Raw genomic sequence first — 14,788 nt, 5'->3', positions numbered from 1 at the left:
GTGGCTTCTGATCTTCTTTACAGCAGTTATAAATGCATTTGTATTTTATCCTCTAAGGTTACATCGTGGCTCCCTTCTTTCCATATTCTACCCTTTCTAACCATAACACCCACAAATCACAAGTTATTTTTTTCCATTTTCAGCAAAAAAGTCCATAAAGGGTTTCCAGTCACTAACAAATATAGTTACTGTCTTTTCCCTAATCAAACAAGTCAATTTTGCCATCTCTGCAAATTCTGTCACCTTCACCAACCATTCCTCCACTGTATTAATTCTCCTGTTCTTTAGACAGTAAGAGGCAATGATAAACCAGCTCTAACATTAGAAAATATCACCATTCCAAACACAAAACTGGCTCACAAACATATGCATAGGAGACCCCATCCAAAATTAAGAGTGTTTGGGTCACCTAGACAGGGCACTCTGCAGATATAATATGGATGGTAAAATGGTAGTCCTTAAGACAGGGTTGTGCAGATGTTCAGTCACACTTGCTTCTGGTCTTTCTGCAGTACCATTCGAGGCAACTCTTCTGTCACTTTATTTCCCAGACCTCCTCAGTAAACCAAGAGACATTCTGAGATCAGTACTCAGAGAAAGTCCGCCCAGATGCATTCCAATCTATTGTCCTTCATTCATTCCAAATGGTGACTACAGCCTCAGTTGAACTGCCCATCAGGAAACTCCCTAAGTACCTGCTGAAAACCAGCCAGATCCAACAGATGCCTAAATTGGTCTGTCTCCCTGCAGGGGGAGTGCACCAGAAATCTTCAGGTCAACAGGGGATGGCCTGGCCATGTCGAAAGACAGATATTAACATTTCCATCAAATCACAGAGAGGCAAAAAAGACCAACAGAACATACGGGCCTTTGCTGATTTGTGCTAGGTTTATGGTGGTTATTCTGGTTTATGGTGGTTATTCTGCACTGAGTGAAGGCAGGTTGAAATCTCCATGAATCTGATGAAAATAAAATAGATCTAACTGAAATATGCTATCAATACAAGTAAGAGAATATACAAATTTTTATATGCTTAAAACTAATTCACTAAATTATAAACTACTTTGTGAATAAAATTATTCTAAACTACTAAGAATGTACCTAATACATATGCCTAGTAGTTTAGTTTTTATTTATGAGTGTGTATTTGTATGTACTTTAATGTGTGTGCCTGTGTAACGTGAAAAAAGTGAAAACATTAGAAAGTTTATATAGTTGTACAATACTAAAATTAAGACAGTATTTTCCATATAAAGCAAGGAGAACTGTATTAAAATTTGCAACATGATATATTTTCAGGTCCTCCTGGAGAAATCTATGTATGTAGTCACTAAGAGCCAACACCATCTTGATAGTACATAATCAATCAATACATAAATCAAACATTTTCAGAATTTCTTTGCTTATTATATATTAAATCCCATTTAAGATTTACATCTTGCCCAGGTGACATGTTTAAGCACCTGGGAAGTAAAATACAAAGTAGTAAATTTGGTCTAAAAGTAATATCAGTTTAAATTAACTGCATAAGTAACAAAGCAAAAGCAGAACAACACAAAAGCATCTTGACATTTATCGGCTTTTATAAGGCAGCTCATCAGTTAAGTCTTTAACTACATCTGGCAGACCAGTCTAAATCTGATCAGCGTCAGTGTTGCTTGTGTTCGTTTATTCTATTTGTTCGTAAGAAAACTGCAAGAAAATACACTTTTTTCTATAAGCATCTTATATATAATCTTCCCTAATAAACAGTTTTCTCCGCATCTTTCCTTAATATTAACACAGCTTCTCCTAATATAAATGCTTTGTTCATAACTTTCCAATCCTTCTCCAAATATAATCTGCTAGTATGAAATATTTGAGCTGAGAACAGCAGATCCTATTCTTCTTTTTTTTTTTTTTGTACTGTGATAAATCTGTTTTCATTGACTGATGGATTTTTTACATCTTTCATTGTACTCCACATCCATTACAATAACACACCAGGCCTGTTGTAATACTGAAAAAGTAATAGAATATTTGCATTTGCAGGCATCACTAGGGATGAAGTTTTACAATGAGAATGTCACTGTTCAAAAGGCCATCCACCTTATTGCTATGAGCCTCATTTCCATGTGAGCTGACTGGGTGACTAGTCAGTCATTTTTTCTCAGCCTCAGAAGAAGGCCAAGCCATAGTATAAATCAGATACCCCCTTTCTCCCCCTTATCAACAACAGTGAACTTCAGAGGCCTGGTTTCACCTGAGGATATTCTATCAGTGTTCCACTAACCCTCTGTCCCACCAGCCCTGTTTTGTGTGTCTGTGACTAAATTCACACATCATACTACATCATAATTTGGATTATTTGATTTTGGTTTAGCATGGAATATGAATCATATCATGCAAAACCATGGTTTATAATCTAATGTTATGAATAAACTAGCCAATTTTCGCTGGTTTAAAAAAATGTGCCTAAAATAAATCATACTATAGTGATATAACCTAACCTTTGGTTTGGAATACAAAGATAGACTTCTAAAACTAAGGGAGAGGACAAAGCTGGGACATTGCCCCTGACCCCTTTATCCTGAGCAGCAATGCCCACCCATAGCAGCAAATCTTCAAGCAGTTACTACTAGTGAACATAGTGGCAAGGCACAAATACAAGCACTAGCTCCCTCTTGAGTTTGAGTCCATATGCATTCTAAAGAAGGCTGTGATCAACCAAAAGCCAAACAAATGATTAAAAGATGTGCCTTCATCAGTGCCTTTAGGAATTGAATGTTTATGATGTCCACATGATACTTAACTTTGCTAATTTATATTGTATGCTTATACATGTAATGAAGTTAAAATCCATTTGATTAATACGAGATAACATTTAATTTGTCATTTATTTAGAGAAAGCACATTGAAGAAATTAAAGGAAATAAAACTGAGCTAAGTTTAATGAATGCTGACATTTTCAACTACAGTATGTGGAATAAGCTACTTTGTTTTCACGGATGCTTCTGCAAATAACTTGAACACCCAACTTGTCCTGAATTGCATAATTATTCAGGAATAGTGAACACCAACACTCAATTATCAACTGAAGCTGAACAGAATAATGATTTAACAAATATCTTCTATTCAACAATGAACTGCAAATATTATAGAATAAGTTACATGTTGCTTAACAAGTAGGAAATGGTAGCAGCGATTTTGAACATTTGTTTTTATTCATCATTTGCACATATCTTTGACTATTGACCTACTTGCAACATTTAATTCTCCATGGGATTTTGAAAAGAACATATCCTTTCAGTCTTGCTCATTTTCTGAATCTCTCTCTCTCTCCTTTCTATCTATCTGTCTATCTATCTTCCATGCAAGTGAAGATCCATTTTTATTTAACATTACTACAGTTCCTATTATTACTTAATTACTTATTATGATGAATCTCCACATCAGTGGAAATTTATAGAAAGTATCCATGATTTCCTTTAGCTTTCCTCTTCACCAGTCTTTGAAAAAGTAAGTTTGCTTGAGAAAGAGATTGGTAAGGATTCTCGGTTACTGTACTGTTTGGCTTAGTCTGCACCTCACCTAAATATGAATGGTTCAAGCCTCAACCTCTTCTTGCAGAAGTCCTGTGGCTGTACACACCTGAGCTCTACTACCTGCCTTGGTGTAGCAGCTTGGTAGTAACTGTTGTCACCACCTGTCTTCCAGATGGATGCTCTTACCTGGTGTCCTATCCTCCTAATCCTAGCATGTGCTTATATTTCTTACTGGTAAGTAGAAATTTGTATTTAAAATGATAAAGAAGAAATTCTAAATGCCACCTCCTCAGCCTGTACCCTGAGGGGAGTAAGTAGGGAAAGCACCCCATCCCTCATTTGGGAATAAACAAAAATCAACTTCATTAACAAAAGACAGAAAAAGTGTGTTTGTGTGTGTAATTTTTAACTTAGGCGAGATATTCAGGCAATATTAAGCAAAATACTCAGTTATATAGGAGATAAAAATATAGAGCTGTTCAGCACATAGCATCTCCCTAAGATCTCCCAAAGAAAAACTATAAAGAAAAGTTCAAATCCTGGGCAAATCATAAGATGGTATTAGCCTGTTACCTAAGGCACTCATTAACTAAACTTACACAGAGAAAATAAACATCAGAAACAATAACGATCTTAACTAGAATGCACACATCAAAGTAAAGCAAAAGCCTTATTGCAGGTTCCTGGCTAAATGTTTACCTGTACTTTAGAGGCAAAACAATTACTGTTTTCACATACATGTAGAGTTGCATGTTTAATAAGAGCAATGTGATTCTGTTCTTATGTTCCTGCTTCAGTATTTACTTCTTGCAACTCTCTTTGCCAGTAAACTCCCTTGGAATTTTAAGACAAAGGCTTTTCTTCTCTCTGGAAGGGGAGCAGTTTTTGGACTTTCCTGTGGTTCATGTGCTGAGGTATGCCTCTCCTGCGAAGGATCCTGTCGGAGACAGATACTGTATGTATTCAAATGTTTGATCCTGCAAGCACAAGGCTTTGCCTGCCCATTCATTACAAGTGTACATATTGTTTTCATTGTTTCTTGCTTTTAAAATGTAAACCACCCAGCGTAGTTTCGATTCTAAATTTTATAAATAAATAGATAGATAAATGTCCTAGACACAGAGGTCACTTAGGCCTCCAGTGACAGTAGTGAATTCAGAAGCATTTCAAACTGCAGAGCTGTTCTTTCATAGAGATGTAACCTCATCCAAAATAGGCAGTTTTCCTAATTCCCAAATGTAAGAACCATTCAACCACATCTTACTCAGCTGCATTTGACCGGCTCTCATCAAGTCCATCAAGCACCAGGTTAGGTCATACATGGCCTGTCCTACTCCTGATAACAGAAAGTAGTTCTCATGCTTCAAGCCAGACTATTATTCAAAGTCAAGGGCTAGTAGGCAAGCAGAGATTCAAGGTCACCACTCTTCGATAAACTAGTTTTATTATCAATACTAGAAAAGCTGTAATTAAAAAAACTAGCAATTGCCAACTATATCCCTCAAGCCATATATATAGTTATCCCAAACCTTATATTCCTTTTTCTCATCTGCATGCTGAAACAGACTGAAAGTGGGTCATTTTTAGTGGGTTGAAGGGCACTTGACATCTGTACATTGCAATGTAATGTAACCCTGTTTGGCTTGGGGCTTTTTGCATCTAACCTTGGTTCTTTTAACTCTCACACTAATAAGCATTCTTCAGAGATGATAAAAAGTAGCAAAACTGTACATGTATGCAGGAGGAATGGGAACATGTGCTAGTCTGAGGATTTTCTCTAGAAAGTTTCAAAATAATTTCAGAACCAAAACAATGAGCTGTATTAATGCAAGTGAGTTTCTATGGAACTGTTACAGGTCTATTACATTTCTGAATTGCAAAAGAAGCTAGCCATCATTCTGTTGATACAAAAGCTGACAATCTGATTTTTCTAGTACCAATTTTCTTGTTATTAGCCATTCCTCCAGCATCCTTCCTGAACTATTTGTCTTTGGCCGTAGCAATGATTAACTTTTTCAGCTAAAGTTCCTCCTAGCTTTACTGAGTGACATATTCCCAGTGTCCTTCCTCTTTTGATCATATTGCACAAGTAATGAGTAGTTTTAATATCTATGCTAATATTGCCTGCTGTCTAAACCATCTAAGCTGACACGAACCCCTGTGGCAGCAAAATAATTGTTATCTAAATTAAACTCTATCTACCTTGATTGAAAAGGAAGGCAGTTTTATTAACTAGTCACTTGTGAGTGCATGTTATAAACTAGACCAGCTGTGACTAGATGTCAGAGGAGTCTAATATTTCTTGATAAATGTCAAGATTAGATGCTCTGGATAAGATACCCTTCTTCCTATACTATAACCCACCCTTCTAATGAATTTCCCTCATGCACAGTGGCTTTATTAGTTTTATTAGTAAGGAATTCTCATGGCTTCTTAGTGGAAAAATTATTTATTGTGAATGCTTTTATGCTGCTTCAAGCGAGGGGGACTCAAACTGATTCCATGTGAGGGGAAAAAAACACATTCCTTTTGCCTCGTGGTGGCTGATTCATGCTGCTGCCCTGAACAATTGTTAGTTCAGATTAGATATTCTGAAATACAAAAGTTATTCAGCAGCTTGCAGCTGTGGCTCTCCTCATCACAATAAATATTCCCTCCTGCATAAGTGACATTAGATATCCCTCCCCCTACAGAGAGAGAACTCCCCACATGCACATAACAAATACAGAGTGGATCTTCTTATCTGAAATATAATCCCTGTAGCATTCACATTATATATGCTTGTACCTTCAGCTACTAGGTCCTCACATGTGGCTGGTCATCAGACAGTACTGCTGGGGCAGTAAGAAAAGATTTAACTGATAGACAGTGAGGAATAGTTAGGACATGCTGTAACACCCATGGAGATATCCTTTGCATAAGTAGGAGCTTAATCATGCTGGAGCCTTTAGAAAGCAAGAGAGGAAAAAATCCTTTTGGAATAACTTTATTTTTTAGAGATAATTATAAGATATATTTTTAAAAACTTGAAAAACACAAAAACCCCAAACAAACCATTCTCTTCAGAACTTATTCTCCTATATGCACATGTATGCATGCACATGTATGTACACAACACAGAGACACTCACAAGCCTTATGTACAGAGGTGATCGGATAAAACAGAGAGAGTGTGGGAGTTTCTTGCAAGTGGGCAGCACAATCAGGGGAGACAGAAGGGGACCATACGTGATGCCATATACCACCCCTGGACTGTAGGTTCTGCCTCTTTAAGTGCAAACAGAACCACTCCTTCTCTCAAGGAAGACTCCACTGCCACTTGGACCCAGCCACATGCCACCTCCTGAGAGGCCTTAAACAACCAAGAAGAGCTCGGATCTAAAATGCAGTGGCTGCACTCACTACCTCCATATGTTGCACTGAAGAGTAACCTTCTTTTACTAATGTCAAACATTGGAACCAAATTGCTTGTTAGTTTGAAAAAGCTGTTATGCTCTTTTAATCCAAAAATCAACTGATACATTTTCAAGAAAATTCCAAGTTGTGCAGTGATTAGTTTTGCTGCCAAAATAAGTGGACCATCAACCCCTTATTTCTAAGAGAAGTGTTGGTTTGCATGAATAGAAGCAACAGGCCTAGCTCTGGAGGGCATTCAACTCTTTGTTTTGTAATGACACCAACTTCACTAAAAATGGTACACCATGAAGGCGCTACCTTTTCACATGTCCACCACATATTATAAAGTGATCCCTTTCATGTAAAGCCTTTCCATCATTTTGAAGAATAATTATGGAATATGTATGCTAATCTAGAAGAGGTTAAATGCACTGATGTAACACCTTCAATTGCAACTCTTGGATAGAGGCGGAAAGAAAACATCCTGATTTCCATAACAATTGCCATTTTGCTTAAAATATTGGGTTGCCTAAATCAGTATCCTGGGCATACTTTAGACTAGAAGGGGTGGTCCACTATCTCATTTTGCAACAAAAGCATATAAATCCATGACATTATTCCTTTTTGTTGCACTCATAATTTAATATTAAATTTTCAAAGATAATATATGGGTGAGTTTTGGAATTCCTAACTCTTCTCTACCCAGTACAGTGTTAAGATGGTGCCTGAGAAACCAAGATAACTGGTAACTAGTATATTGTTCAATCTCTTCATTATTACATGGCACCATATTGGTATAAAAGAAATTAATCCTGTAAAAATTCTAATTCTTCAATAATTTCAATTACTGGCCTAATCCATATTGGTTCCAAAAAAAGGTCATTGTAGTTGCTAGAGGGGAGATGCCATCTATTATTTTTTTTTCCCCCCAAAACTGAAATATTGTCAGTATTGCAACCAAAACTCTTCCCACGACTTGAGTTCGATCCCAGCATAAGCTGGATTCTCGGGTAGCTGGCTCAGCCTTCCATCCTTCCGAGGTTGGTAAAATGAGTACCCAGCTTGCTGGGGCAGGTGATGACTGGGCAAACCACCCCACTACAGTCTGCCAAGAAAACGTCGCGAAAGTAGCATCCTCCCAAAGGGTCAGACATGACTCGGTGCTTGCACAGGGGACCTTTCACCTTGTACACATGTCATGTTCCCAGTTGCAAGGCATATGTGCATCACAACGGAGAACATGCACATTAGGAAAGAGGAAGGGATAAGCATAATCCCTTAATCACTCACATATCCCTCAAGCACCCATATCCATAAAGTAATCACCAACATAATAGAAACGCCCCTCAGACCGGACTTGGCACCCATTGAAAGATCAGAGGAACGCCTTCCCGTTACCCCAGGGGATGCACCTGCACCGGACGAAGGTGGAGAAACAAAGGAGAATGCCGGAGATCACCGGAATCGCCCATCAGCAGATGCATCACAGTCCCAAGCACCAATCCGGTCCTGGCTCGAGGGTCAACGGGGGGTGGAGTAGGACAAGGTCCACCACCGGGGTATAAACAGGACACCCTGCCAACACATAAGGATTCCCGTCTTTTTCATTGCATGCATACTGTTCCAATAAAGCCGGAAATCCTTAGACCCTCTAAGTGAGTCCGTGTCTTTTTTGGAGCAAGGCTGCCCTTGACACACATAATTACTTTTCTTTATTTTTGGACTTTGGGGGGAGTTGAAAGAGTATATAATTTAAAAAATTGTCAAGCTTGGTTGTATTCTCTATATTAGTCCACTGCTTAGTTGGGTGTTCTAATATAAAGCAATCAGTGACTTAATTGTGCTTCTTGACAATAGATTTTTAAATTTGGGATACCACCCAGCCTTCCTGTTTCTGTGGCCAATATAAAATCCATCTATTGACTCTTGATTTTTTAGAACTGAAATAAAAGCTTTCAATCTACTTCTATCACATCATCAATATTTTATGCAGAATTTCTGATGGAAGGGAAATTAAGTTTGGAAAATGCCTTCATTTTAACAGATCTTATCTAGCCTAAAATATTCAAGTGTTCAAGTATTGTTTGGTTCAACTTTTCATTTCTTTATTTATCTTTTCCCAAGGGGGATTAAAATTGTTGTCAAATATTTTTAATGGTCTTATTAATGTTGATCCCTAGATAGTTCAAGGATTTATATGCAATTGTGATTCTTAAAGTATTAGATACCTCTCTCTGAATTGTAGTGTGGAAAAACATCAAATGTGATTTTTGAAAATTCACTATGAGGCCTGCTACATTTGCAAACCCATAAAGTTCCTGCTTAATATGTTTCGTTGCAGATGTAGGGTTCAACAACAGAATTACCATATCTTCTGCAATTAAGATTAATAAATAGATATAACCCCAGATTTAATTCCTTAAATGTGATTGTTAGTGCCCCATGCAATTATTGTACTAGGACTTCTAAAGTGAAATTAAATAAAAAGTGATGAAGGAATCTTTGTTTAGTGACTCTCGAAATTACAGTGGGGTCTGAATCATAATTGTTAAGCCTTATCTGCACATTTGTGGGCATGTAAATTCGATCAATCATTTTAAGAAAACAGGACTCAAATTTGTTAATATGTTTTCTACTACAGATTAAGGTTACTCTGGTAACTAATCATTTTGGCCAGGTGAAGAGGTTGAATTTAATTGTCCTCTTTTCGGATGTTAATTTTTGCTCCTGGGGAGAAGAACTTGCCTGGACTTGTTTTAGTTTCAGTTTCCCTTCTGTGTAGGCATGTAGAGAGTTAAGCAGCTCTCACTGAGACCCTGTAAGAATGCAGAAGCTTTTAAATGTGTTTTGCTTTCTGTAAATAAAATTATTTTTATAGAAATGCCTGGTGTGTGTGACTTCTCTGATCTCTCCTGGGCCAAAGGCTTTCCTAGCAATCTGCCAACAGGTTATGGGCCCAGTAAACAGCCCAGTAAGCCCAGTGAGAAGAGAGAGATCAGCTCCACACCTGATGCACAATTTAAAGGCAGGTAGCAAAGACCTGTGAAGATTTCCTTTGGAGCCACCTGGAGATTTTCCAGCAACTGCCGGTCTACAGGACAAAGAAGCTAGCTGAGGTGACTTGCAAAAGAAGGAAGAAGCCATGGCTACCTCCCAGCCCTCAGCGATGCCTCTGGAGCACCTATCAGAGACCAACTATTAGAATTGGGCCCTGAAGATGGAGATGTATCTTTGCAGAGAGAATCTGTGGCTGCCAATTGGTGAGCAAACCCCCCAAAATCCCAGTGCTGAATGGCTGAGACAGGATGAGCAGGCTAGAGCCACCATTATCCTGGGAGCTGAGGACAATCAGCTAGTCCATGTGCGAGGTATGCAGTCTGCAAAGCAACTTTTGGACACTTTAAGAGACTTGTATGTAAAGGCAACAGCAGGGAGTAAAGTTACCCTGACAAAAAAGCTGTACAAAGCCTACCTTGCAGAAGGAGATAGCCTTCCTGAGCACCTGCATTATATTCAGCAGCTGTTTGTTGAGTTGCAGGACAGAGGAATGGAATTTACACCTCTCACAAAATCCTATATCCTCCTGTCCTCACTGAACGAAACATGGGACACACTGATTTGTACCCTGGAGGCTATGCCTGAAGCAGACCTCACCCCATCGTATGTTACACAGTGCTTACTTGCTGAATGGGAGAAGAGAGAGGAAAGATCCTGCCCCCCAATCTCTGCTGGAAAGCTGCAATACCAGAAAACAAGGGAAAAGAAGGGAAAGGAAGCTGAGGCCACAGCACTAACTAGCCAGCCAGCAATGCTTCACCTGTGGTTCAGCTAGACATTTGCAGAAAGACTGTGCCTTGAGACCCAAGAGTAGAAAGACAGAGAAGAAGAACACAAGGGCAACACAGAAGAAGGCTCTTCAGACAACCCAAATTGCACAGGTTGCTGAGAAGGGTAATTCTGATGTATGGGTGTTAGATTCTGGGGCCAATTGTCATTTATGTAATTGTAAAAGCTCTTTTGTGTCACTGTCTAAAACTGAAAGACAAAGTGTATCTTTGGCTGATGGGTTTGTGGCCAAAATTATGGGACAAGGTGACTTGTATTTATCCTGCTTAGGAGAAACTGTAAAAGGTGTGTTGTATGTGCCAAATTTACAATCAAACCTTTTATCTCTGGCACAATTGGCTGCATCAGAGTATGTCATAACATTTAAGAAAAATGGTTGTGAGATACGTAAACATGGAAAATTGTGTGCTGCTGGTATATTAAAAGACTCTTTGTACATTGTGCAAAATGCAAGGAAGCCAAGCTGCAAGGCTGCAGTTGGCAACACTCCATATCATGACCAATGTGTACACCTGATGCACAGGAGATTTGGTCATGCTAATTTCAAGTATATAGCACAAATGCCACAGCTGTGTGCTGACCTAAAGATAAAACCCTGTGACAAATACTTTGTGTAGTTTGCAAAGAATGCAAAACACTAAAAGCTCCTGTGAGTAAGCATAGTGACAGAGTTACAACTAGACCTTTGGAAATTGTACACTCTGACATTATTGGTCCTTTTGCTCCAAGTCTTGGACAAGCAAGGCATGCAATGACCATCATTGATGATTTCTCAAGATACACATTATCTACATCTTAAAACATAAAGATGAGGCATTTGAGAAATTTAAAAGTTTTGTGACATGGACAAATGGAAATTTCCCTAGGCCTGTATCTGTACTCCAATGTGATAGAGGAGGAGAATACCTTTCTCACAAATTCAGAAGGTTCCTAGTGGAAAAGGGGATAGAACAAATTATTTCTAACCCTTACACCCCTCAGCAAAATGGTGTTGCTGAAAGAAAGGGCAGAACCTTGCAAAATGTGATGGAATGCATGCTTAAAGATTCCCATTTATCTTTTAAGCATTGGGGAGAGGCCATATCTACTGCCTGTTATGTACAAAACAGATTGTATAACTCTGTGATTCAGGACGCTCCATTCCATTTGTTTTATGGTGTGAAACCAAAGGTAAACCATCTCAGAGTGTTTGGTAGCACTGCATGGGTTCATATTCCAAAACAACAGAGAAGGAAAGGAGGCCCCACAACAAAGAAAGCCATCTTTGTTGGCTATGAACAAAGCCAGAGGAGCTACAGGTTCATAATGGGAGAGAAATTAATAATTAGCAAAAGCGCTTCTTTTGCTGAACAAAACTGGGGGAGATTAAACTCTAGCTGTCCAGTTGATCTGACCACCACAAGAGAACAGCAAGGACTTGCTGATGGTGATCTTTTGCCTGATGAGGACATTAAACCAGAAAAACAAACTGAAGATCTGTCTGATGAGACAGATGCTTCTCAGGAAAGTGATAGGAGTCAAAATTTAAGCCCTGTATTACCTCGCAGATCTCAGAGGAGTAATAAAGGCGTTCCTCCATGTTTTCAGGCTGAAACAGTAAAGGCTTTTCACATATTCACAGAACCTGAGTCTTTAGAACAAGTGAATGCTTTACCACCTGAGATTACACAAAATTGGCATTCTGCCATGCAACAGGAATTAGCATCCTTGAAAGAAAATAAAACATGGAAACTGGTAGATCTACCTCCCAATGAACGCTGTCTAGGTTGTAGGTGGGTTTTCCAACTGAAAAGGGATGCTGATGGCAAAATCCAAAAATATAAAGCAAGGTTGGTTGCAAAAGGGTTCACTCAAAGGAAAGATTTAGACTTTGACAAGACTTTTGCACCAGTTACTAAAGGTGAATCAATTAGATTACTGTTAAAAATTGCTGCACTCAAAGGAATGTCAGTTCACCACTATGACATTCAAACTGCATTTCTCTATGGTGATTTAGACCACAAATTATACATGCAGCAACCCCCTGGCTATGAAAAAGGGGAGAATCTAGTCTGTGAACTGCAGAAGTCAATCTATGGGTTAAAACAAGCTGCTAGATCCTGGAACCAAAAATTAGATGAAAAACTGCAGAATTTTGGTTTTGAAAAAGGAAAAGCAGATCCATGTGTATATATGAAGAAAGACAAACAAGGCTGTATGTATCTGCATTTATGTTGATGATTTGCTGCTGTTCACACCAACAGAAAAAACAAAGGCTTGATTTTGAAGCCTGCATGAAAAGCCATTTCACATTAAAAAGCCTTGGAATTGTAACAAATTACCTAGGTTTGGAAATACACAGGGAGAAGAAGGTAGGTTTCTGTTAAACCAATGTAGTAAAATTCAAAAGCTGCTAGAGGATTTTAATATGCAAGACTGTAAACCAGTCTCTACTGCGATGATAACAGATTTTCAGAAAGATATAGGAGAAACTCAATTAACTGAGGCAGAGAAATATAGATCTGCAATTGGAAGTTTACTATACATTGCAAGTCACTCTCGCCCAGATATCTCAAATTCTGTGGCCATTTTAAGTAGACAGAGAAGCCTACATCTACTGGAAAAGCAGCATTGAAGAGGTTAATGAGGTATTTGCAAGGAACAAAGAATTATTGCCTGAAGCTAAATGCCTCTGGAACCGAGAAATTGCAGGCTTTTGCCAATTCTGACTGGGGAGCAGATGTCAGTGACAGGAAATCCACTTCTGGGATTTTAATTCAATTTGCTGGGTCAAGCTTAGGCTGGCATTCTAGAAAGCAAACACTTGTTGCTCTTTCCACTGCAGAAGCAGAGTTTTATTCTCTAACACTAACCTGTAATGAGGTTATATTGTTTAGACATGTGTTAAAAGACATAGGCATGGAAGTGAACCAGCCTATAACTGTTTATGAGGATAATCAAGCTTGCATTGCTATGGCAAAATCTGAAGCCTGCAAAAATAGGACAAAACATATCGATATTAGATATCAATATATCAAATATATGATAAGCAAAGGAGAAATGATGTTGAAATATTGTGAATCAAAACACATGATTGCTGATATTTTAACCAAACCTGTTGCTGTACCAAGACACAAAGAGTTAACAAAGCAAATTGGTTTGCATCTTATTCTGTAGTATAAAAGGGGAGTGTTAATATGTTTTCTACTACAGATTAAGGTTACTATGGTAACTAATCATTTTGGCTGGGTGAAGAGGTTGAATTTAATTGTCCTCCTTTTGGATGTTAATTTTTGCACCTGGGGAGAAGAACATGCCTGGACTTGTTTTAGTTTCAGTTTCCCTTCTGTGTAGGCATGTAGAGAGTTAAGCAGCTCTCACTGAGAGCCTGTAAATATGTTTGCTTTCTGTAAATATAATTATAGAAATGCCTGGTGTGTGACTTTTCTGATCTCTCCTGGGCCAAAGGCTTTCCTAGCAATCTGCCAACAAAATTTAGATTTTACTAGTGCCTGCTTTAAAAAGAGTCCCCTGCAGAAAACTGAATGCATTAAATATATCCAGTGAGTATAAGCCTAAAGGAGTTGTATTAACTTTACAAGATTGTATGATATTTAACATTTTCCTAATGGGGATGTGTGCTTTTTTTTCAGAATAAAGCCATTTTGGTCTAAATCAGTGTATCTCAACTTTGGCAACTTTAAGAGGTCTGGCTTTGCTGGCTAGGGAATTCTGGGAGTTGAAGGCCAGACCACTTAAAGTTGCCAAGGTTGAGAAACACTGGTCTAAATGAGTAATCTTATTTACAATAAATTTATTTATTTGTTTGTTTATTTAAATTTATATCACTGCCCATCTCCCCCCAACAGGGGACTCTGGGTGGTTTACAATAAAATAAAGGTAAAAACATATCCACCTAAGTTATAGTTAAAAATATAAATAGGAAAATAAAGATAAAATCCAAGCAGAGGTGGAACCATAATCAATAAGGGGTGCTATGGTGCCAGCCACCCCCAGGTGGAACTGTCACTCTCCCCATCCCAA

Source organism: Candoia aspera, chromosome 4, assembly GCF_035149785.1.
Source record: "Candoia aspera isolate rCanAsp1 chromosome 4, rCanAsp1.hap2, whole genome shotgun sequence".
Lineage (NCBI taxonomy): Eukaryota > Metazoa > Chordata > Lepidosauria > Squamata > Boidae > Candoia > Candoia aspera.
This window is presented reverse-complemented; position numbering follows the sequence as displayed.